A 26,576-nucleotide genomic window follows, 5' to 3' on the forward strand; every position below is an offset into this window, starting at 1 on the left:
GGTTTTGTTACTGTCCCTCAGTTGCAGGTCTTCCTCATTACGGTTTAAGGTCAGGCAGCAATGGAGATAAGACATCGAGCGACAAGTGACCTGAAGGTGATGAACGCAGAAGATTAGTGGTGGGGACATGGAGTAACCAGGAACAAGCCTTTATACTGTCTCCGCTCCCACATTCCGGATTTGAGGCATTGCACGTGCATTTATCTTTTTATCAGTGCTGCAATATTCTTTAGGGCCCTGTACTTCCGCAGTGTGACAGTCGGACACCTCTCGTTATGATCGGTAATCAGTGTCGTACTTGGTCGCCATTTTAAAGTCAGGCACCGTTCATCCAAAAATCATCTTAAAGTCCCATTTGGATGTAAAACCCCAAAATATATTGCAAGTTGCAGGCATTACTATTTTAGGGCTTAACTAGCATAGCGATAGAAGGACACCAACTTTTACATCTGTAAAGCAAAGCTCCGTATTTAGCGTGCAGTTATATGGCTGTATTGCACTTGCAGAATTTTGATTCCCCTTTGTGTCATTAATGCACAGGTCTAGGGTGTAGAAAACCGTAAATAAATGTAACCAGTTTCGTGGAAGAAAATGTGGACTAGTGTGCTGAGACAGTCGAGCTGTTTAGAAGAAGCTATTAGCTTCCCCCAATGTCTAAATTGTTTGAGCATGGCCAAATCACCATCAATCTGCATCCGTGCCCCGTTATCGCTCAAAAAATGGAAGCCCTCATAAACACAATAAGTGTTCCGTAAAATTTGGCATTTTCAATAACTAATCGGAAATAATCACTGGACTGAGCACTTACTTGATACATAACGGTAGAATCTATCTCATGGGTGCAATGAGATGTTTTTTCTCTGACCCAAAAGTGAGCAGGACCATCTATCGTAAGCTGGAGAGGAGCATCAAGATGTGGTGGATTTTAGCCTAGAAGTGACATTGACCCAAACGTAGCCATGGCAGATGCATGTTTGAGTTAAGTGATAAAAGGGTAGAGGGATCATATAATGGGTCTCCTACTCTCACCCATCTATCCAAAATGCCATTGGCCACTTTGAATAAATCTCTACCACGTTCTCAAAATGGAAACTGGCACACCAAGGACATTGTACAGACACATGAATAGAAGTGACCATAGCAGCCAACAGGTTGTTTTTGCAAATAAAACACTTGATATAATTATCATAACTTTTATTGTTTCTGTTAAAAAGTACAAATACGTTCTGGGAATTTTACATTTTGTGAAAATATTCCCAGTGAAGTGATTTTTTCCAAATTATTTCGATATCAAAACATTTTAAGCATTTTAACGGACTGATAAATGCTTACAATGCTAATATAGCCCAGAAATGTCCTGTTCAAATTATAACTTCTATTATGGAGATTAAATGTTAAATGACAAGCACACTGTGATTTCTTATCTGTCAAAAGTATTAGCATATTCAGGTGACATTAAGTGAAAATGGAGAAACCAAATTCTTGTAACCCACATAGGGACTAAAACATGAAAAGTGTTAATAATCATTTTCACATCGGGTAATAATGAGGATGTATCCTTACGGCTAGATCGGTCGACCTCGAAGCTGGAGAACTGGGTTTGAGTCTCTGCAATAATGCTCAACATCTTGTGATTTCGGGCAAATCACTTAATCTTCCTGTGCCTAACAAAAAATGAATGTGTCCCTCTGTATCGAAACTTGTGCTCATGTAAAGCGATCTGATACTCGATTTCTCGGGTCTAGTTGACGAATAAAAAATAACATTGTGTTTAGAAACAGGGCATGATAATTGCGAGCCTTAGGGCTAAGGTTTTAAAATGTATATTTAAAGGTTTATGGTTAAGGGATTAGAGTATGGGATCATCATCCTTTTTAGCATTTAGGTATTTGTCATAATTATTGTCCATCCAATCTTCATTATCCTTGACTCGCACAATAAATCACAGCCCACTACTTCTTTGTCTTAGCAAAAAAGTCCACTTTATTAAGACAGGTATATTTCATAAATGTTATGTAAACAGCATTAACTAACCAAAATACTAAAACCCTTAAATAACGAAATCCGCAAATTAACTCAACATAGCTTCAAGAACAAAACCCCATGGTCATCGAACATCCTCAAAAGAACAGCACTCATGTCATTGCAAACCCCATCATTTTTCTTCCCATCCCCTGTGTCCTGCTCTCCGCGCCCTCCCACCGAGGGATGGGAAAGCCCGCTCCAGACTGTCCATCCCTTCCACAAAAAAATCCACCTACAAGCTATATGAAAAACCTATATCTGTCTTATAGAGGCGTAATGTTAGATGTACTCCAGGAATTCCTAAAAGCCTACTAATAAAAATTAATTTGTAAAAATTCAAAAATGACAAAAAAGAGGGCGGGTCTGCTAAAAACTCCCACCACCCTAACGACCACTGTCGCGATTGTCTTCCCGCCCAAAAACACCTCTATATATAATATCTATAGAACCCACCCTCTACACTACCTGCACCTATCCGCAGCTGTGGCCTGCTCCATTGCGCGAAAACACCCATGGGGGAGACCAACTAGCGTCAAACTCCTCCTGGGTCCCCCCTCGCACAATAAATCACAGCCCACTATTTCTTTGTTTTAGCAAAAAAGGCCACTGTTAAGACAGGTGCATTTCATAACTTTTATGTAAACAGCATTAACAAATCAAAATACTAATACCTTAAAATAACAAAATCCCAAAATTAGCTCAACATAGTTTCAAGAACAAAACCCCATGGTCATCGAGCATCCTCAAAAGAACAGCACTCATGTAATTGCAAGCCCCATCATTTTTCTTCCTATCCCCTGTGTCCTGTCCCCACCCCCCAGGGATGAGTAAGCCAGCTCCAGACTGTCCACCCTTCCCCCAAAAAACCCGCCAGCCAGGAAAACCGAAGATTTTTCCTGTCCCCACCCCGTATCGCTGAACATAGCATCTTTATAAAATTTTGCTGGAGCACCATACATTTTCTTCCCATAGTTTTGCCAACACATCTCTGAATTACAATAAATAATATGGTAGCCCCATTTGAGATTAATGAACGCCATCATCACGAAATAGATGCCCCTCAGTTCTTTTTATATTGTCATTAGGCAGTACTGTAATCTCCATAGTGCCATAGAAAACTAGTGTTGCCCTGTTGAGTTTACATCTTGCTTTTTTGATTGTTGCTTGGCTTCTCCCTCCCCTCCAATATTGATGAGTTATAAATTCAGTCCAAATTATACATGTACCTCCCCAGTTATTCTTTATAACAGTCAAATCCAATTTCATTTGTTTTATTAATGACAGACCCGATGAATTTACTAAACCATTTTCACCTAAGTGAATAACTAACATATCAGGACAACCCCCTTTTGAGCACATTTCGGTCAATGTATTAAATAAGCCCCCCAAAGCATTCCGTCTTTCCCCCTCCATACCACCTCATGCCTGCTACTTGGCAGTCCAAGAGATCTGTCATAAATTTGCTGTTCAGTGTGTATAGCTGCCCATTTGATGAAGGAATGTGCCACTATCCAAGTGTTAATTTTTCCAGAGACTGGCCCTTGCACACAACCTAAATAGAAAAACAAATATTAGCAACAGGAAATATATAGATACAAATATTTTCTAACATATCTTTCACAGCATTTTGATTTCCATCTTCTAATGCTGCGAAGATCGGGCTATGACCAACCCAGTTGTGCAGCCTCCGTAGCTGCACCAATACGGAACGAATGAGTGCCAAAACACATAGGATCTTTTCCCAACCTGCTAATAGCCTTTTTCAATAATGCTAATAGCTCTGCTTTAGTGATCCTTCTCCCATCTGCATGACAAAAAATTTCCCCTGCTTTGAAAAATCCTAAACTTTGAAACTTTCCCCATTCCTCCACGGGGCAAGAACCCACCACCCCACTTTTGCTCAAAGATACCCATTTTCCCCTGCCTATTTGATCCATCTTTGATGCCCTCAACCTGATCCTTATTCTTTGCTGTTGCAGAAATATCTCATTACTGTGGATGCCCGACTGACTTCTTAAACCCAACAACTCAGATGCCCTAAATGCACCAAAAAACAACCACAACATGCATAACCTAAACTTGAAAAATTCAAATTCTTCTTAGCAACAAACATTCAACTGTAATAACATTTGTTGTTGTAAATCAAAAGTCACCGGTTCTCTTAACTGTTTTTTGCCACTTTGTTCCCAGCTTAGACCTTTTAAACTTGCTTCATCAGTACTCCTCCACTGGATCCTGACCCTACCACAAAATTCCATCAAATGTTCCTGAAATTGGTGTGTGATAAACCCTTGTTGATCAAATGCAGCAGGAAACCTAAGAAGAGTTGTTCCCTTTCCACTACAATCCCACGCTGAGCATCAATCTTACCATGCTTGCTGACAACTTCTTGTTGATGAGGCTATTGATTTTTCAACAAGCTCGACTAGCCTCAATCCCCCCAGGCCCAAATGTTTTGTGGGATCTGAGTCTTGTTGGTGTCCGCCCCTGGAGCCAGATTGTGAAATTTCTGCCACTGACAGAGCGTCTGCTATACTATTATTAGTACCAGGAATGTGCCTAGCCTTAAATACAATGTTAAGTTGTAAACATTTGAGCATAAAAGCACGTAAGGGACGCAGAACTCTCAGGTCCTTCTCTTTCTGTTTGATAATTAAATCAACGACAGCCATGTTGTCCACTTTGAAAAAAACGGATCTGTTTCTGACTTCGTCCCCTCAGACAAACAATGCTAGGGAAGAACGCTAGAAAGGCTATGCTGCGTCCCTGCTTTAACCACTGTTCAGGTCAAGTTTCAGCGCACCAACGACCTTCCCAAAACAAACCAAAACCTTTTGCAGCTGCCGCGTCAGAGAATATTTGTATCTGCCAGATCATGTCTTCTTCAACAAAGATACTCCATTAAAATTCGCAAGAAACTTCAGCCAAATGTGTAGATCAGCCCTAACAGCCATGGATATCCTTATTCTGTGATGAGGGTGATATGCACCGGACATGGACATGCCCAAACGCCTACAAAAAGTTCTGCCTGTCCTGACCACTCTACACCAAAATTCAAGTAACCCGATATTCTCTGTACCTTTCTGAATATCACTTTCTTTTCCTCGACTACTGAAAACAAGAAAGACCTTATATCTGTGACCTTCTTAACTGGTAGCCTGGCTAACATGTCCACCGTATCTCTTTCGATTCCCAGGAAAGTCAACTTTGTGCTTGGATCTTCAGTATTATCTGAGGCCACTGGTACGCCAAGCTCCTGAGCCATGCCCTGAAATTTCTGTAATGCCTTCCTGCATTGGTCAGCGTTCCTTTCACCTATGAACATGACATCATCTAGGTAGTGACAAACCAGATTGTGTCCACTAAACTATGTAAAGCACCATTGTAAAAAAGTGCTAAATGTCTCAAATGAGGCGCAGGATATTGAGCAACCCATAGGGAGTACTTTATCCATATAAAATGAACCATTGAAATGCATGCCTAATAATTCAAAATCAGAAGGATGTATGGGCAGAAGTCCAAATGCTGACTAGATATAGCTTTTTGCCATTTCCGTTGCTTTCCCAGCTGACCTGACCAATTTTAATGCATCATCCACCGATGCATAAGACACACTTGAATCCGATTGGGAAATAAAACCATTTACCAATAGGCCTTCTGTCCACGATAAATTTTGTATTATTCACCACAATGGTACAGCACACCACACAGTATTTAGTGACAGTAATGAAAATATCAATAAGCCATGGAATTTCTCTTTTCTTGTTTTTATTACTACCCTTTCGAGGCTGCGACCGGGAGGCTTGGAGACATGAAGATCGTTGAAGGTGAATATTGATATCACCGCCACAGGGTGCGAATTTTGGCATCCAAATCTCATATCAACTCGTTATACAGCATTCGCAGAGAAATTTACTCTTCTATCTCTAAAAAACAAGGATACCTTCTATTTTTTCTTCCGAAGACCTAGACTGTGTTTTACTGTTAAAGTTTTGGAATACATAATCCCTGACGTAAATCTGATAATCATTCGCCCTGAAGAAGTCCTTCGGACGAAACGCGTTGGCTACTTATGTATGAAGATTTGGAATAAAAACAAGAAAAGAGAAATTCCATGGCTTATTGATATTTTCATTACTGTCACTAAATACTGTGTGGTGTGCTGTACCATTGTGGTGAATTGTATATAGTGCCTTGGCACTGACTTTGGAGGCCTAGGGGTATATGGTCTCTGGTTTCTGGCACCCACAAATAAAACTAGACCAAGATATAGACAATAGAGTGCAGTCAAGTGTCTTACCCTGTACCCCTTTCTTAGCATCTCTAATAAATGTTGTAGTAGATGATATTCCTCAACAGCTTTCTTGGGTACATCCCCCAGCGGAGAAATTATCAGATTAACAAGGGGATAACGCAAGAACGGGCCTGCTATTCTACCTGCTGCTACTACTGAGTTTAGCGTCTGCTGAACTACATGTGGAAGCTCTTTAGCAGATTTTAAGTTGTCTGACCAACGCTTCTGCCTAGGTCTCTGATAACCAATTTTAATACCCTCTTTGAACCCCTAAAACAATCTGGATGCCGCCTTTGTGTCTTGATAGATCTTCAGACAGTTTAACAATACTTCAAATCTAATTGGGGTATGGGCCTTTTGCCTTAAATTGAAACAATTGACCTCTCCCTCATTGCCCTCGCCCTTGCTCACCAAACTTTGAGCCTGTGAAACATTGGGTGAGCGGGTGTTTTCCCTCACATTGCGAGCACTCATGCTTGTAATGGCAGAAATGCCTGTTGCAATAACCTCTGTTAAAATTCCAGCATGCTCCTGCAACTGGTGTCTGACCTCTCCCATATAACCGTGCCCCAGACTGGGTGGGGCGATACTGAAACGTCTGGTAAGTGACCGGTAAACCACTTGCTGCATGTGTCGTAGCTGGAGGGTGAGAGAAAGACATCAATTGTAACCATAATTCTGAGTCAATGTCACCCCATGGTTTATCGTTAAAGATACTAATCCTCGCTCTAAACTCCTCGTCATAACGTAACCAAGTGTACCCACCAAAATGCATTTGTGCCTTGTGTATTATGTCTATGTACTCAAACATAGCGACTGCTCTGTCTTGATGACGTTCACAATAAAGGCTTGCATAAAAAAGGAAAGCAGATGTCCAATTTTCTATTGTTTTGGGAACTCTAGGTCTTTTAGCTAATTCCCACTCTTTCTCCTTGGAGCCCTCTTTTGCCTGAATATCCCTATGAAATAGTTTGAAGACATCAACAAACTCATGTCTCCATATTCTATTCTTAGTCTTCTCCAATAAGTGAGAACCTAGGGGCATTGCAATACCTATATACAGGAGTTTTTTATGAATATTTCCATCTTCCTCCTCCTCATACTGATCATCTTCTGCAACCTCAACCCCTTTCTTTGTTTGTTTACTATTGCTCCCTTCTTCTTGCATGTTCCACATAACTTTTCTTTAAACAACAACCTCAGATTGTACTTCACCTTGCTTGATAGTGACAAAATCATTACCCGTATCACCCCCACCAACACCAATAGATCTTGTTGAAATCTTCTGCACATCATCAGATTTTTGCCACGCTGCCCACCGCAATGCCTTACCTTTAGGCAATTGTGATGAGCGCCTTTGAAATTCCTTGACGTCGTCTTTGTGTTGTCTGGTCTGTCTCTTCTTGTTCAATTGCACGGTCCGCTCTTGACGTCTGTAATATACGAAGAACACTGGTTTTCCCCAACAAATACCTCTGATCCCCGTCCCTCTGCAATTGCACTTTGTCATGGTCCCCACAGTACCCATCTCTCAACTCACCCTCCTCTAATTCCTCACTATCATCTTCATAATCCAATTGTTCTTCATACCCGCTCACACAAGTCTCACTCACACCTGGTTTTTCCCCATCTCCCACCCCACCATCATATAATCTCCACTGAGGTGCCGACGTGTTTAACATGTTCTGAAAATGAAGGAAACCCCGCTCGAGATCTTCCCTTTTCTTCAGGCCAACGTACTAGAGCCGCTTTGTGCTCTTTTGGCCAGTCTCATGTGCCAACCAATTCCGCCAACTTTTTAACTGACACCTTTCTTTTCAAGTCGCAACAGTACTCTTGAGAATCGCCAGTGACCATCACAAAACAACTATCATATTGCAACAAATCTCTTTCTGAGTTTAAAAAATATCTTGAATGTCCGTTCCTGGCTCTGGGATACCTACCTGTTAGAACCGCCACACTCCACAACATGTACCACAACATGAAAAATTTAAGTCCTTTTAAATTAAGTAAACTACTAGTAAATGTGAAATGTATTCAGCTATATGTTTTATAGTGTGATGGCCAGATACCTCTTTTTAAGCCTTTTAAAGCCACTTCACTCATTCAGATAACCTCTTTTTAAGTACTGCCTTTGTAAAATCTGTACAGTAATCTATGAACAGGTGAACCAGTTCCGTCAATAAATGCATCTCTTCTTAAGAATGGATACCTACCCCTAAGACATTTCATCCGCCCTGCTTACCAGCAGCTTACTAAACACTCCACCCCAGCCCCCTGGCATTAATATTAATGTCATATTTTGAATGTAATAACAGTGATAAAGCTGAATTACTAGTACATTCTTGTCAAGTTGGTTTCACACACATATTGAGAGTTGTCCACCCTTTATATAACGCATTTTCTAGATTACAGTGGTACCTTGAGGGTAGTGCTCCTCTCACAATGTTATGTTATGATGTTACTTCAGCTTGTATAGCACACATACACCAAACGGTCTCTTGGGGCTAGGTAACTGCTCCAGCACGGCTCAGGAACACAACAATACACACATCACATTGGTGTTCGAGGAATTACACTTTTTAAGGTCTTTATTCAGTCAGCAGTCTCTAGGTGCTGATCACATCCACCATTATACATTTCTGATTGGTCAGCTCCCACATACAAATGTCCCCACGCTTCATAATTTATTTCACATTTGTTGTCCACCATTCCCAAGACACATATGCATGGCTCACATCATGACAGTTGACACCTAACAATGATATACGTATTACATGGGTCACACGCCAACTTGAGAACTGGAGAGTCCCATGATACACCTTTTACACTGGCGTCACACCGATGTCGAGTCACTACCCACCCCCCAATAATGCATATATTGGAGGACTAAAACACGTCATAGACATATTATACGGGCCTAGCGACAAGTGTAAAGGCTTTACTCCAAGTCTTCTATCCCAGGTTAGGTTTTCATGGACAGAACAGATGTGGGGGTCAGACAATAATTTAAGTAAGTCAACAGGTATGTTTATAGATACTGGTTGCCTTTTCTGCCAACCTATTGTACTATATGTATCAAGAGTCAACAGACTCAAGTGCAGTTTTAGGAAAGTTAGCAGTTTTATAACATTTCACCAGCAAAATCAACAGTTTACTAGACAGGGAGAAACATTTGCTACAAATCACATGATCCTTTGTCCCAAATAGAAGTGAACCTGGAGATGTGTTGAAGTCTTTGCAGTAATCGAACAACACCAGCAAGGCAGTAGAATGTATAGTTATCTCCAATGGGCAAAAATGACTGCCCTGTAACTACACAAACTACTACCTCAGCCAGTGAAATGCCCAACATCCCGTCCAGGGGAGAACGATGATCTTGATGAAACATGGGTATGCAGAGTTTCACATATATAAATTCACATATATCTGATCTACATCAAATTAATTTCAATCCAGCTTCCTCTTCATAAAAAACCAGTGCACAGTTACAGAGCAACACACAGTGGCAGACGTGTTAATTTCTCACTAGACTTGTGCCAGTGCAGGTCTGCTAGGGCTGAGAGAGGGCCAATCATGAGTCTGAATGAGACGGACTCTCAGTCACAAGTAGCCTTGAGAAGACAGGCTTGCACACCACTGGGTATGCACAAACTAAGTGCTCATCCCATCCAGGAAGTTATTTAGAACCTCCAGGTAATGCTCTTTTGAGGGGAAATGTCAGGTAATTTGGTTACCAGGAACCTTTTCCTCTCCAGAGCATTACAAACATCTCCCCAAATTACTAGAAGGTGTGATGATAATGCCACATTGCTTTCCAGGATTGTCCATGGCACTCGGAGCAGCCCCTTCCTACCAGAAAGTATAAGCATTAGTATTAAGTGTCCGTACCTTTTTAAAAATTTGCAAAAATACATTCGTGTGAACTTATTACCAAATATGCTATTTCTGCCCCCTACCTATGTATAGACAGTTTGCGATATCTCTCAGAAAAGTCTGCACATGCAGTGTTCGAAAAATATGCCCATAAACTCACTCCGCCTACAAAAACTACCAGTACAAAGACTATTTACTTGCCATGCAACATAGTTGTGTAAAACTGAAAATATAAACCGGACTGACTAGTTAATTTCATCTCTGTTAAATCCAGAGTGTGTCACATACCTTCCCAGACACACAAGTGTAAAAAGTCACTTCCTGCTTATACTGGCAAGATCAGTGCATACTAACTTTGTCTGGATGAGGAAAGAAGTACACAAATTTACAATACACACAAATGGAAAAATCGATGTAGACACTCGTTGAACAAACGTCTCAGGAACTAAAATGAGAAAAGAATGACACTCAAATTCTGGCAATTTAAAGTAGATATGCAAATTTTGACTGTTAAGACTTTAAACACAGAATTCTAATTGTGTAATTAGTGGCAACTTCTGGCATTCTCGCTTGTCATCCTCATCTTCTAAATGGTTATTAATGTAACAAGCAGAGGCAAATTAAGTAAGTCTTGTCTTGACAGGTCTACCATGTTTTTAGGTCGGGCTTGACAGTTTAGCTGTTTGCAAGATCTACTGTTACCAAATCTTTAAAATGCAAAGAGAGTGAGCTTTTATTCCACCCAGAGAAGTATTACTATCTCACCTCATATTATTGGCTGTTTGGTATATCATTCCACATCCTAAGGTGTGCGTGTATTGCAATGCACGCTGGACTATTTTTACAGCGCAAAAGAACTGTGAAGCCTCACTTCAAGGTAATAAAATTATGTTTCTTTTGTATGCATTACATACAAAAAGCATTTGTTTTTCAGGTCTCATCTACAAAAGCCTGTACCTAGCCGTCAGAGATCTCATGTTTATAAATACAGTACAAAAATGTATGCATACAGTACAGGCGGTGAGCTTTTGGTAAGGCCCCTACAGACATGGCTATGGTCACTGTTTTTCGGAGCAGCACTTGGCTGAATGGGCTGTCCTTAAAGAAATGGCATTTTGTGGAAGATAACTGTTGAACTGAGATTCTCTCCCCAACCCTCCCTTTCCCCGACTGCCTCTATCTCACCCTTTTACATCCGAACTTGCAAAATGGGGCTCACCATCATCTTCTTGTTGCCTGCCATCATCAAGCCCATTATTATTGTTTTGCCAATGTCTGTTAAACTGAGTTGAAGCCATTGACAAAGCCAATAGCATTGTCCAGCCATTTAGAATGAAGAAAAACATTCCAGAATGTCCACCGTGCATGCATGCGCATGCACAGTGGTCATCTTGCAATGTATTTGTAAAAGGCAAAGGATAATTCATCACAAGATGGCTGCTCTTTATGCACACATGAACGGTGATCATCTAGTAATAGATTTTCAAACATCAATAGAAAATCCACCACAAGTCTGTTTTGTGCATGCGAGCACATGGGGTCTATAATATAAGGAGATCAAAAGGTGGAGGCTGGACTTGGTGGTTTGATTGGGACTAGTAGATTCTGGTGTGGGGATTGTAGATTCATGGAAGTTGTGCAGCAGGTCATAATGTCAGTGTGGGAAAGAACCATGAATCACTCTCTCAACAGCTTGTAGGGAGGGCTGTGTTCTTAACTGAGAGTCACCCACCTTTGCAATGAAAAGGTTGGGTTGGTATGTGTTTGGGCAAGTTCAAAAAGGTCCCTATTGCACAATTAAGCACTCTGTCCAGCAGCCAGGTATCAATTTGCGCCTTGGTGATATGGAATGAAAGATATGGGTGTATTTTTCATATATTTATTACACAGTATTGTGGTGCTGTAATACTGGTAATCATGTAGACTTCCATGCTCATCATTGAATTATGCAGTCTGCCTAGATTTCTAGGTGAGGGGGCAAAGGTCACACAGACAAGGATAATTGGTGGAGGTTATGAAGTGGTGAGAGTAGAGAAGAAAAAAAGTAGAGGGGGTACCATCTGCGGTTTCAGAAACTCCTGAAAACCCATCTCTTTCCTTAATGATTTACACTACTTCTCTGTTATTCACTTTGGTCCCTCTGTTCTGGTTTAGCGCTGGGATGCTTCCGGGTAACTATGCGCTCTATAAATCCTCATTCATTCATCCTGGATAAATTCAGCAAATGTGATTGAAGGGCCGCCTACTAGTGAATTGCCGTAAGACAATCTAATATTTATCAATGTAGTAGAGGTAGAGAGAGAGATAAGAGTTCTGTATCATTGGTGTAGGGATGATAGGAGAATCCAAAGCAAGAGATGATGTCACAAAGATTAGTTTTGTAGAGAATAGTAGAGGACCTGTAAGTGATGCATTGAGAATCCCACCAGGAGAGAAGTGTTGATGACTACCTTATGAAGTCCCATACTACTGGGAATGAGCTGTCAGCTGAGGATGAAAACTAGGCCTGGGCGGTAAATTCTGTTCGGAATTTGCAGAATTTGGGTAATTTTGCGTTCCGTGGAGAACGCGAAATTGCCCAAAATTCTGCGTTCCGCGACTTTGCGAAATTGTTTGCTTGTTCACGTTCACAAATGCGTGTTCGCAAGATATTTTCCCCCGAGCACGCACACGGCAATTTCGAACAGGAAAAAAGCATTGCAAACACGCAATTCCACGTGTTCGCGGAATTTTTGCGTGTTTGCGGAGATTTTTTACCGTTTCGCGGAGATTTGAGTAACGTGATTACGCAAATTCCGCCCATCCCTAATTAAAACCACTGAAGAATCGTACTGTTGATAGCAATACTTCAGAGTTAGGAAAGTAATATGTTGTGATCTACAGTGTGAAAAGCTGCATAGTATACAAGAAGAATCATGATAGATGACTGTGCTGAGCAGAGGTAATTAAGCTGGAGACATGGGAGAGGGTTCTTTCTGGTGAATAAAGGGCAATGTTGTTGCATGAGAGATATGTAGTGAGTCAGTTGAAGGCAAGGCACTCTAGTATCTTGGAGAAGAAAAGAAAAAGTGCTACTGTACGATATTTGAAGGGGGAAAAGTTAGCACTGGGGTGTTTGATATTGGTAAATCCACAACAGATTTGAAACAATGGGAATAGATCCCAAACAACTAGAAGTGAAGAGTGGAGTTAAACAGGGAACTACTTTACAGGAAAGAGTTAAGAGGTTAGTGGTTAGAGGTCTTGAAAGGCTTCGATGGTGCATAAGATGAACTGGCTGATCTGATAATCGGAATACATTCTATGGGGAAGCTAGGTGAGAAGTGGGAGAGAGTAGTGGTATGAGGGATACGGGGTAAAAGTGTAAGGTGAGGGTAGCAAATAGGGTAGGAAGGACATTCCTGACTATGGTGATCTTAAATGTAAAATATTTTACAATGTCTGTGGCTGAGAGTGTGGAGTGTGTGAAGGAAGGACTTCGTATAGAGAATAAGTTACTAATTGTACTTTAGAGACTTCGGGGATGTGGGCGTAAAATGGTAGTTTGAAAGTAAGAGGCTTTGACTTTGTCAAGGGTTATAGATGGTGTACTATGTCCAGGGTAAGGTTGTGCACATTGAGGTCCTGGTGCCACTTACGCAGGAGTTGCCTTACCTTAGCTTGTAGTGTGCAAATGTCAGTTGTTATCCAAGGCTGTGGATTTAGAATAGTTGGAGGGCATGTCCATAGGTAATAATCCATGTGAAAAGCTTCTTCAATTCTTTTAATGAATGTATCAACAGATGTGGTGTGCTGGAGTGGACTAAGTTAATTTTGAGTTTAGTTTTTTTTAAAAAGGCAGCAGAGTCTGAGGCATACTTTTTTTTCAAACAGCAGAGGGGGGATGGGCTGGGTAAGAGAGATAGTCTTGTATGTATGTATCAGGAGATAGCCATATGAAGAAAGATCAATATTTTGCAGAGAGGGTAGTATGTTAGATGTAAGGATGAGATCCAGTGGTTTGCCTTTCATGTGTATAGGTGTGGTGTGTGTGTTCTGTAGTAAGTGATCAAAACGTAGTTTGAAGAATATGTTTTTCTGTTGATGTTTGGTAGTGTAAAGATTAAAATCACCACGAATTATAATGAGGTGGAGGATTTGAATAAGTTAATAGCTGTGTCAAGGTCCTCAAAAAAGGAGCCCGGGGTGTCCAATGGAATGTTCAGCCCTGCCAAGTGTCACATATCTCGCGTTACACTAACTCATTTTAAGTTACAATACCGCATTTACCGGATGTAAAACAATTGTCAAGCAAATCGGTTTAATTGAAAGCTGAGCATATTACCGGTTTTCATGGTCTGTGGAGTCCGATATTTTGTAAGGTTACAGAATCACAAAGCAGGTGGCGCACAGTAGCCAATGAGAGATCTGCTATGCTTTGATGAGACCAGGCTGGTTCACCCTGATTGGACAGTGTTATGCATGTGTTATATAGGTAGGCTGACCTGCTTACCTACCCCGGCACTAATTAGTCAGTATAGTATGCACGTGCGTGCAGCCATATGGCCAATAGAGAGAAGTTTTTTACTGCCAGGCGGTTCATGCACTGTTAGAACTGCTGCTAAAGTAAGATGTTCAGCAGCCGCCTCATGTGGACAGACAGTGACAGGGACTGAAAGGCTCGAGTCGCGCAGACAGGATGTTTTCAATTTCAAATTCCTGCTGTAGCCAGCCCAGGCCACCAGGAATTACTGCCACTGGAATTTAATGAAAGGACAAGGGAGTCCTCATCGACACCTGCTGCTTTCCCCTGCTGGTGGGGGTTGGGGGTGTTCTCCAGGGGCTTTGTGTAGTCATGGTAAGAGGAGGTGCAGAGGGCCTAAAGGTTCTGAAGACAGCGTTCCAGGCCATGCCCTCTTCATTTGTGATGAGTATTGTACACTTAATTTCTGATCACTGTTTGAGATAATTTAAATGCCAAAACTTAGTGCTATAATGCAGTGCTACCCCATCACCTGTAAATTTTGCCTAAAGAAAGAGACATTCTAAGTTGAAATTGTCGAGTTATTACAGTTTGTGCAAAAATAGGTTTCTGGTTTAAACAAAGACCGATCGATAACGGAGATTCTCGTATAGGATCGAAAGATACATTTCCAATTAGCAATTTCGCTGCCACTGCCTATAAGAGTTGTAATCAGCTGCTATAGTTATTAGAAAATGAGATCGGGTTGGCTGAGATTCAAGGTTGTTCCTTTACACAGATATGAAAAAAAGTTGAATAGTAGAAGAGTGACACACAAGGCATACATGGGACAAAATAGGCTGCGAGGCAGTGTACTACTCTCCCTAATTATTCCGGTCCATAAAGACAGAGTAATGCTTAACTGTGAAGGAGCAACACCTTTAAACTGATGTAGAAAATTCTGACCCTTCTCTGAAAAAACGCATGCTGTTCCTTCAAAGATAGCTTTACAAATTCACAATCTAATGCTGCAAATTAAATTCAACACAGTACTCCTGGTATACAGACAGGAGCCTCAGAATCATCTAGGTCACTGTGCTAGCCTGGGATTTAATGTTCCTTCTGGGGAGAGATCGTAGATTTGACCAGTGTAAGTTAACGCAGAAGGTTAATGTGCCTGCTGCAAAGAACGTGCATCATGCCTATCACAGAACTGTTGCTAAAAGGGATTAGTTTGGGAAGAAATGTATTCTTATTAGTAAAACCAACCCCAACCAATGCCGTACGTTTTAAATCCTCGGTTCGTGCTCCTCCAGATCAAACACTTAAAATATACTGTATAGTTACACAATTGTTTTAAAGAACGATCAGCTTACAAGGACACAAAGGTGAGTGCCCTTCCATTTCAGGTGCTTTCAAGATCTTGTACTTTCTCGTTGCTCAAATGGGTGCAATTTCTGTTTTATATGTTTCCCTCGTCTTCATTGCTTGATTGTGCTCGTGAGAAGGTGTTACTCATAGTCGTTGAGTGTCACTCTTAAGTACACTGAAATGATGAAACTGTAACACAGAGGCAATCTGAAACCTTGGCAGCTATGAATGTTAGCCCTCAAAGGGGCAATGAAAAGGGTGGGATGCTTTCCAAAGGATGTAGGTTTGGTAGGTGAAGGACTTTGGTTAAAAGTGTTTTACTTATTTTTTACTATAAAGCCAAATCTTCCACCTTTCGTGTAGATTTCTAGTGTGTGAGTGAATGTGGTATAGTTGATGTGGTGGGGGTCACGAGTGACTGTGACATTAGGGTCGATCCGACGTCTCAGTGATGACGGTGAACTATAAATGCGGAATGTGTTTATTGAAATAATACGCAATAAAGGATGTTTCATGTGCCATCGGTGGCCAGAAAGATGCAGAGACAGAGAGTTCTTTGGGATTCTGAATTAAGTATTCGGAGGTCTGCTTGGTGTTCAGCCTGGGTGGGTAGATAAAGTTACGTCTGTAGGGCTTTGAGGGGTGCCCAGTGAGTTGGGGGTGGTGTGGCACATAGTGGCTAGGTAGCTGTACTATAAGAAAGAGTGAGTGTTGAAGGTGCTGAACTAAGCTCAGTTCTTTGGCTATTGTGAGGAGGAAGAAAAAGACGCCGGCGTGATGATGAAATGATGCCGCATTATACATTTATGCACTGTATGAGATAAATATTTTGAACGGTCTCAAATTGGAACAGGTAAATCTCCACTGTGAGACGTCAACGGAAAGCTTGGAACGTGGACTTCTTCGGGGATATGCTTTAGCCAGTAATCTTTTTAAACTGTCCCTTTTAAACAGAGGCCCCGAGGCTTCGGCTAGAAATGACCTAAAAACCATTACACTAGAGGAGCAGGCCTTGCTGTAAATTCAAAGCAGATTAATTTCAGCTCAGGAAAAAGAACTAATCCAATTGTGTGGCGAAGTAAATTAATTTCAGATCATAAAAGAGGGCAGCGTTCTGTTCTGGGCGTTTGCTGCACAGTCATAACTATTATTATGAGCTGAGGCTTGTTTCGCGCGCCCTGCCAGGCACTCGTGTTCTGCCCAGGCAAGCAAGCTCTCAGGGCAGAGAGTCAGAGCTCCAACTTTATATAGGGAGGAAAAAATAGTCTGGTGGCAGCTCCGCCCACTGCACACTCACTGTACTGACATTGTCAATAATGCAATGTCTACAGCTAAGAAGCCTGGCGTCACTGCAGGCGGAAAGGTTGTCAGTAAAGTTGTTCCTATTGCATAAGTCGGTTGGTGCAAGCACAGGTTAGAGAAAAATTGTACCACTCTAGTGGAAAGTTATAGGCCCAGATGTACGCGCCCAAATAGCGCCTCGCAAATTGCGAGTATTTTGCAACTCGCAAATTCTGAGGTGCTATTTTGGATGCACAACAGTGTGTAAAACACTGTTAGCGATTCCAATAGGGTCGCAAATTGAGAAGCTCATGAATATTAAAGAGCATCTCGCAATTTGCGACCCTATTTGGAATGGCAGGCCCTCCCATGTATGGTGGCCTGCTGGGCTCGGCAGACCACCATGTCTGGGACTGCTTTTTAATAGAGCAGCTTTGTTTTTGTTTTTTATTTACCTGCAGTCCGTTTTCCTTTAAGGAAAACGGGATTCATTTTTTTTAAAAAATGACATTTTCAGTTTCATTTTTTACGGGCAGGCACTACATCCTCTTAAAAAATATTATCCAACATACTCACAAAGGAGAAGGGGTCCCCTGGGGACCCCTTCCCCTTTGCAAGTGGTTTACCACCCACTTGAAGTAGGTGGTAAACTGCGAGTATTTTGCAGCCGCACATGCAGTCGGAAAACACTAATACATAGCATGTGCACTCGCTATTAGGAAGGGATGCCCCTTCCTAATAGCGAGAGTCGCAAATGGTATTTTGCGAGTCAGGGACTCGCAAAAAAGCATTTGTACATGCCGCAAAAGGGAGGTGCTCCGGTTTACAGCTGCAAAAAAGGGTTGTACATCTGGCCCATAGTCTTATAGCCCACTGTTGAGGGCTAAGCGGGTTGTGAAACGCCTAGGCCCAAGTCGTAAGCTATTAGAACATTCCACCCAACAAGTGTAGAATGCTCTAAATTAGAGAAGAAAAAAAAATAAAGACACATTGGAAAATTGAAGCAGAAGGCTTGAGTCATTGTAAGCCCAAAGCTACCAGATTGTCTGCAGTATAGCTCACAACATTCCAATGTTCTAATATCAATCTTGTCCCCTGCTCCACATGTTTTAGAGGCCCACTGTGGGAGTGTCTCATTTGCAGGACTGGGCTACAGGACGGTGGGGTACTACAGCTTGAGGCAGATTTCTGGAGTGCATCAGCAATGTCTGAAGCACAGAACTTTGGGCCGGAAGAATGAAGGGTTTAGTGAGCTTGTGTGTGCTGTGACAGTGCATTTGTCTCTCAGGATTTGTTTGGCAGCCCTATGAAGGGAACGGAGGCAGAGCTATCTAACTAGAGGCTGCTTTCCAGGCCCACCACTGTCTGTGAACCTGTACCAAAGAGATGGCAGGCAGGACCATCTATCTCACAGGATACCACCGCTACAGAAGGCTGCTGACCACTGGTCGTATGCAAAGTTCTGCTGGCATAAGGTGCTGTTCTCCCATTTAACACTTCAAGGAGAAGGGTAAAGGACGGAGAGTAGGGAAAAGCTGAACATCAGCTCAGCTCTTCGGCCTTAGCCACCAACACCTGCCCCAGAGCATACAGAAGATCGTCCCCAATAGGAGAAATGCACAATATTTATTGTATTGGCATGGCTTGGAACTGTTCAGGCCATCCCAATAAGTCTCAGGGTCGGAGAAAATCTTCTCACACTACTCTTAAACATAATTGTAATTTCCATGTGCAGAACGCCACTTGCGGCTCTCGAGTTAAGACGAATGCAGTGACAACTTTTTCAGACTTATACAATGATTCTCCTTTACAAATCCCAATTTAACATTCCAACAGTAAAAAAACATCACGTGCTTGTGAACAATATATTTATAGAAGAGTGAGACGTTCTCAAGGTCAGGGGAACGCCCGAGATGTCGATGTGATGATGCTACCTTACAACACGTGATATGATTATGCCTAGTATTTAAAGTATGCTGTAGATATGTCTTCCCAGGATTAAGGAAATAGTAGGTCTAGGGTACATACACATTAACACACTTCTGTTTGGGTCTACACCCTGATCCCTGAATGAAGTTCGTTCCTAATGCTGGCAAAAAAGTCTCAATCATGTAATGGCTGCATTGGGCCCCCCGCCTCACTCATGGATAAAAGGCGTTGCTCATTGTCTACATTTTTTTTGATGGCTTTTGTGGCGGCTTACTTTCTAGACACTAGAAAATGCTGTTTTCTGCATATGATTCCATTGATGACCAATAAACATACAGGATGGATCTGAGTGTCAATTTTGTTTAAGAAGAAAAAAAAATAAACATTACTTTAAAAAAAGAAGATTGGGGGTGTGCTCTTAGTGAGAGTAGCTGAGCTTTTGGCTTAATCAGATACTATTTATGAATTAAATGTGCAGAGTCTGAATCTCTATACGGGATAGAAGGGTTTCTTTGTAACTAAATGTAGGGACATTATAAAAGTGTATATCCACTGCTCGCAATTACACATTTAATGATTAGCTTAAGCAATTTGCATGCATAATGGAACATATTCACTTGGTCAGTCATGACTACGCCCTGCCACTTTTACGGAGGCCTTATTTGACTAGTCTCAGAGGAGTGAAAGGCAAAGGACCTGAATTCAAAGGAAAAAAAAGTGCTGCTCCTAACTGGATGATTACCGATGAAGAGCAGATCTAATTCAGATCGACAAGCACTTTTGTAAATTTGGCCCAATAAGACCACACGTGACACACTGGTTGGAGCACTAGTTAGAAAGATGCCCGAAATAAAATGGACAGTATTTTGAGGAAAAATGTTCCAAGAAAATTCAGTGTTTCAAGGAGGTATTTAATCTTCAAACCTGTGAGTACCAGCATTTACCTCATATCACTCTACTGATTATATGTCCAAAAAAACACCCACAAAAAGTACCCAAGAAATATCCCTAACAAGGATTCGCAGTAGGAGGGGAGAAGGTACCAGTTTGCATTTCAAATTGCTCGGTTTCTTGCCTGGAGGTGAGCTTGTTAGATAGCACAAATGGTTAACACATTTGCTGCAGAATTCTCTGCCCTAGACTTCCATTCTTCCGAGGTCAATACATTGACTGTCATTCAGTAGGGTAACGTTGGGTAACCTGTTAGCTACAGTTCTACGAAGCTGCACAACTGAACTTGCAAGCACTATTTTAATTGTTATTCTAAGACTATCTTAATTCTTCATGCAGAACATTTCTCAAAATGACGGCCATCTGGGAACTGAGAACCTGCAAGCTAAAGCAGTTATCCCAACATCACGCTGTGTTCATAGCAACAGAGGAAGGGGTTATGATTCCCAATTCATCACACTGTAAAGCAAGCCACGATCAGAAAGAGCAGGTAAATCGTCTTTTACTGGGTGGGGTTTCCTTGATTTGTTGGAAGAGGTCTACATTGTTGTCCTAATTGTTATTGCCAGCCCTCTTACCCAGTCTCCATACCATTATAGTCTCCTTGAAGAAGTAAGAAATGTCCCCAAACGGAAACACAATTAGCTATAATTACCCAAAACATCACTAACAAGTACTGAAACAAGTACTATCATGTTTCATGTCAAGAGTCTCCTATTCCACCTGTGCAGAAATCTACTCATTGTAGATTTAAGCACATGGTGAAAGCACTTTTTTTTCTCTCAGTGGGGTAAAACATTTTTTCCCACTGGAAAAAGCCTGTCCCCTAAAACCCCAACAAATCTGGTGGTTATCCGTCCCACTTCCCATCCTAGAAGAGGAGGCCTTTCCTTGGGTACATTTTCAACAGTTCCCAGGTTGTGGAGGGGCACTTCGGAGTTTGTGAATGTCCACAAATGTAAGTTTGTGAGCGCTCACAAACTTACATGGGAAACAACACCTGTAGAAAAACGTCCTATTTGCAGGAGTAAATAAGTTTATGCCTGCCATGAATACTTTTGTGAATTTCTGGCAAGATTAAATGAGGTTATTTATTTTCAGCCATACGTTTTCATTTACTGTCAATAACACCTTTGTGAATCTAGCCCAATATATATATCTCTATAATACGTTTTCTCCTTACACAGCACTGTATATGAACAGTTAATATTAGTACCCACCTCAAAATGATTGAAGGCTACGGCTATGATGGCCTTTGTGGGAATCGAATCTATGATTTGTACATGGATCTCATCAGGGTATATTTAACTCACTAGGTTAGTTTACCATAGAATGTATCTGTGAAGCAGGTAAAGCCATCAGATAAAAAATTACCTGTCACTTCTAAGCACATGAAGCCACCATTTCTGAGTGCAACATCAGGAAGACCATTGGGAAACTGGGTAGACCTTTGCAGTCTGCCATTAGAAGTGACCTTTATTCCGACATCGATGAAAAGTCCATCAAGGTTTTCCGTGTACAAAATATCATTAAACCCAATTTGACATATCATATAGCTACTGTTAAAATCCTCTCAGGATATGTATGTACTGTATTGTTTGTTATGCAGTATGACTAGATTAACTGGTTTCCAGGTTTCTTAACTTCCTCCCATAACCAAAAGGCGTCATGTCACAAGTGACACCATAACTCAAACCTGGCGTTTTAGCCAGCACACCTTGTTACATCGGTCTTCACAGCCTATGAACAAATGAGAATGACAATTACTTTGCTGCAAAGTTCTCCACACTGAAAGGGGCAGGCGTGTCATGGCTACATGAAATACTAGGATGACTCTTCCTGTACTACGTTTTTTAATCATAAGAGCAAAATGAAAGAAAAACAGCTGACAAGATTTATAAGCATCCTAATCTCCAGCCTGTGAGTGAACAGTCACTTTGGTAGAGGTTGAAGAGAAACTCTGGATATCAGCCAATACACTGCAGGGGTCCCAAATATATGACATATTTTAAGCACAGTGCTATTTAAGAATGCCTGAGACTTTCTAACTTGCATTTCCTGATTAGCATTTTTTGAGATTTGTTTTTCTCGACTTGAAACTTTCAGAAACAATTTGCATTGAGCACTGCCTTCAGTCTCATAACTTTGTGGCCGTCACTGACTCAGTTGCCATGCCGTGCTCTCCTGCTTCACAGCAGGACACCAAACATTACAATTCTGAGGTAGTAGTGCATGAAGGAATGTACATTAGGCTGTACAGTGCTGCCAAGCAGCTCACGCTCGACCTTCCACACATGAACTTGTAGGACTCTGCTCTTGAGATTATAACTAATTAAAACCAGTGCAAAACATGTTACAAAAGGATCATAAAATATCATACTTTAAAACCCTTAAAAAAATAAACGTACAATTAAAAGGTACAGTGCGGCTGTCCACGCGCCTTTTTACAAAGACGGAACAGTGGGTTCCCTTACTTCCTTCTGTCCGTCTGCTTGTTCGCCTGTATCTGTGTTGTTGTTTCCCGGTTTTGGCGGTCTTGGAATTCTTTGCTCGACCATCGCGAGAAATTTGACATATCTGCAGGTCAATTTAGTATTTGCAGGATTCAGGCATGCGAGCACCGCTTGCCTTCTGGTACTAATCCCTTTCTGCTTAAACTGGTCCTTAAGGAGCAGTTGACAGGCTTGTTGTAGTTCTTCACAGAGACAGTTAGAGGCGGCAGACCCGAGAGCAGAGGACGGCCCGGGACCAGGGTTCGATTCCCGGCGCGGCAGGTTTCTGGACCAGGGTCAGCGGACTCGATAATTCTCTCGCCTCGGTGCCCACTCTGATCAGCGATCACACTCGGCAACTCTGGGCATTAGCTTGCCTCATCTTCACTAACGGCCCCACCAGACCGCCGGGGATGCCTGGTCTCACCCTGGAGATACCCATTAAGGGACCATCTCTCAGGGAAGCCAGGAAGGGTTTCGCAGCGGTCGAAGCGCCTTGGGACCCTACGGGTAAGTAGTGCGCTATATAAATGCCTATACATACATACATACATACTTCTTTGAGTTGCAGAGCGGACAGGCCTCGTTGCCCTCTGTCCTGAGCCATGGTGGGAGATACTCTGTACTTGGCAGAATCCCTAATCTGTATTTCAGGAACCTCAGTTTTGTGGCTTTTGGGTAACCCTCAACAAAGTATGTTGTGGTGTCAGAGATCATTATGAGGCTTTTTATTAGTAGAGGTGGGCAAGCCAATGGAGGCCCCACCCGGGTCCAAGCGAATACATCACATGGCTATGGCTCAGCTCGAGGTACACTTCAACCCTCAAACCCAAAACAAAACACGCTGTTATGGTGCTTCCGACTGCCACCTAATCTCTAACCTCATGGATCAAGAGTTGGAAAAAAAGAATTAACTTTGACGTAAAGCTGGAAAGAAGAAGACATACTCATCTAGTGGCTGATTTGCACATGAAATAAGAAAACATGGGATCAATTGAGCCTCCCTCCGTGATCAAAATGAGTGATCGTAACAAATATTTTATTTCACCATGCCACCTTTTTCTTCATTATTTCATTTGAGCGCAGCTTGACATATATGAGTTAAGGACGTGAGCTGTACAAAAGCATTGTGTTTAATAGACATCAATGGTGCTCCATGCATTATCAGCATCTTGGCCAAACATAACTGACTTGCTTCTTAGTGCATTGTCATCAGGGCGGGTTAGATGGGCATTAATAAAAGTATCTCAATGTAATGATATAGCCTGATGTATTGTAGGGATATAATTGCATGTTAAAGAAATTCATTTTCTTCGAATTTTCAAAAGAATTATTTATAGGGCTGAGTAACAATAGAGTAAATACACAAAGTTTGGCAAATTACGGGAAATTAAGTCTAATTAGTTAAAATGCAAATCCATCGTGTATATTTGTGTATAGTTGTGCATGAAAGGTGGCCTTGCATCAATTTTATAGCAAATAGGCATTTCACGCCACAATAAACGCCTCCCGCCCCCTCCATTCATCCCCCCCCCCCCCCCCCCCCCCCCCCAAAAAAAAGGCAGTACAAACAACAGACACTTGCGTTATGTTGCTCAAGTGACTTAAGGGATCAGGTCTGTGATTTCACAAAGTGGAATAATTGCCTAATTTCAGAAGTTGTGGGTAACACGCGTAACTGAAAATTACTAAAATTGCATGAAATACACCAACACAACATTACGTTTCGCAGGTTAATTTATAAATGAAGTTCGCTGCATTACTTACATGCCAGACATTTCCATGGCTCGGCTAATAGACGGGCTCTTCGAGCCAAGCTAGCTCCTTGTTAAAATCATAAGAGCACCGTACTGTTTATTCATCTGCGGAAGTTAGCATTAAATATCAGTTTCCTGTTTTCATTACTGGAAACAGAAAGAAAAAAAATATGTATAGTAGAATCGTACATTTATACGAGCATATCTTGACATAAACACAGCAAATATATATAGTTCATTAATGCTCTTTACTGCGCCTTTAAATTTCGACTCTTCGGTTTAACTGGCGCAGCCTACCTTACTGTTCCAGTAAAGCGCTTTAGTGGCTCTCCGCTTAGCCAATGAGAAATCCCCACCGCTTATAATCCAAGTACTCGTCCAATGATCAGCAGAGGAAACTCACTACTTCGGTGCCATGCCACGCGAGCACTCGGGGAAAAAATGCTTATGTGAGAGAAAAGAAGCCTGTGCAGAGGGGGAAGCAAATGCGTGTTAAAGAAAAATACGCGCATTTGTCCACTCCACCCACTTTTAAGGACTATTCCCTTTTAAAATAACCCCGACATTTTATTTTACTTCTCGTCGTCCGTAATTAATATAAAGAATGTATACGCTTTTCAACTGCATGTCAATGGCGGATGATGAAATCTCTGCTCCTTTCCCTTTAGTCATGTTCAGTCGCAACCCTACCATAATGGCCATTTCTACAAATGCGTAGGGGTGGATTCTTTACGTTTCAGTAATATACATTATGAACAGCACGTTTGGTCTGTAGTGCTATATAATGTGTAAAAAAAATTAATAATACGTGCTTACTGGGCATATACGGATATGAGCAAAGCCCCTCGAGGGGATTTAATCCACTGTTCACTCTGCAAACCCCTTAATTGATAAAATAAGGTGATCAGTCCTACTGGACTAGGATAATGTACAGTATTCACATCATGAAACGAGTCAAAAATGTACTAATCAGTAAAAGAAGCGACGAGGCACGCTGGAATAAATATGAAAAGTGCTCTGACGCCTGGCATGGTTCCTGCTTTACAGTCATAAAATAAATACCTTAAATTAACTAGTATATTTAAGTTTGCCTTGCATTTTGTCTGGTCTACTGGGCAGGGGCTGCTCCGAAAAATAAAAACAGGGAGCAGAGAATCGTTATAAAGTGATCATATCCCCTAGGCACTCAACAGGCATGCAGTTGTTCTTTTTTTTTTATAGAACCTTTAAACACAGTCATTTTAGCACACTACCCATCGTGGATTGCAAACCCCACAATGTTAAACTGTGGGTCTGCACAGCTTGATGACAAAAAGAAAAGAAAGAAAAGCACAAAATATACTCACTTCACTTCTACTCAGTCGCATGGCGCCCTTTTTTCAGGGTGTAACGGATTTAGCGCCTTCGAAAAAAAGGCGGTGAGCAACATACCCAAGTTACGTGCTAGGAAAATAAACGTATTTCTTCTGAGATAAAATTATATTTTGCTTTTCGGACAGCATTCAGATTTCCTTTTCTTTCGTTTTTTGTTGCGAGGCTTCCAGAATCTTTGCCCTTCCTCCAACATCCCTATGATTTGTAAAATAAATAAATATATATATATATATATATGTGTGTGTGTGTGTATATATATATTCTGCCCCAAATAAGTGGGTTTCTGCTGCTTTCTGATTCCAAGCAGTAGCTGGAAGTGTTTGAGAACAGGACATGCAGCTCGCTGATGGAGTTCAGTGGAAAAAAGAGGAAAAAACTCCCTCTCTGCAGTTGCATGATGCATCATGGGTCTCGCATGGCAGAGGTCCAACAGGAGCCTTCCTGAAATTTAAAGCTACACTGCACATTTTCTTTGTTAAAGGGGCCATGTCCTATTTCTGTTTTTTGTCGACTTTGTTGAGCATACTTTGAGGAACTTTCAAATCTGTTCATGTATTTTTATGACCCTGATACTCCTTTAACCCAAAGGAGTCTACATAATTAGCCTTCTACTAATTGATGTTGATTTTAAAATAATGTGAAAAATCAATAGTGTTTTTACCTAATCAGATCAAAATAGGTACAATCTTTAGGAATGAGAAACACAATTTGAAATGCATAAATGGTGTGACTTAGGTAATAACCCTGCTATATCATGGTCTTCACTTTTCTAAACATGGGATGTG

The 26,576-nt window shown here is 41.4% G+C and overlaps 1 long non-coding RNA gene across 1 annotated transcript; it reads right to left on the reverse strand.

Moving 5' to 3' along the window:
• Positions 1–1,959: 1,959 nt before the first annotated feature.
• LOC147712647 (uncharacterized) lies at positions 1,960–26,137 on the reverse strand. The gene is made up of 4 exons (XR_015296011.1): positions 25,764–26,137; positions 24,715–24,882; positions 7,652–7,752; positions 1,960–3,577 (listed from the first exon to the last, which is right to left on the reverse strand). It is a non-coding gene; the product is annotated as an uncharacterized LOC147712647 (long non-coding RNA).
• Between the last annotated feature and the right edge of the window lie 439 nt (positions 26,138–26,576).

This window comes from Lissotriton vulgaris, chromosome 5 (genome assembly GCF_964263255.1).
Source record: "Lissotriton vulgaris chromosome 5, aLisVul1.2, whole genome shotgun sequence".
Taxonomy (NCBI): domain Eukaryota; kingdom Metazoa; phylum Chordata; class Amphibia; order Caudata; family Salamandridae; genus Lissotriton; species Lissotriton vulgaris.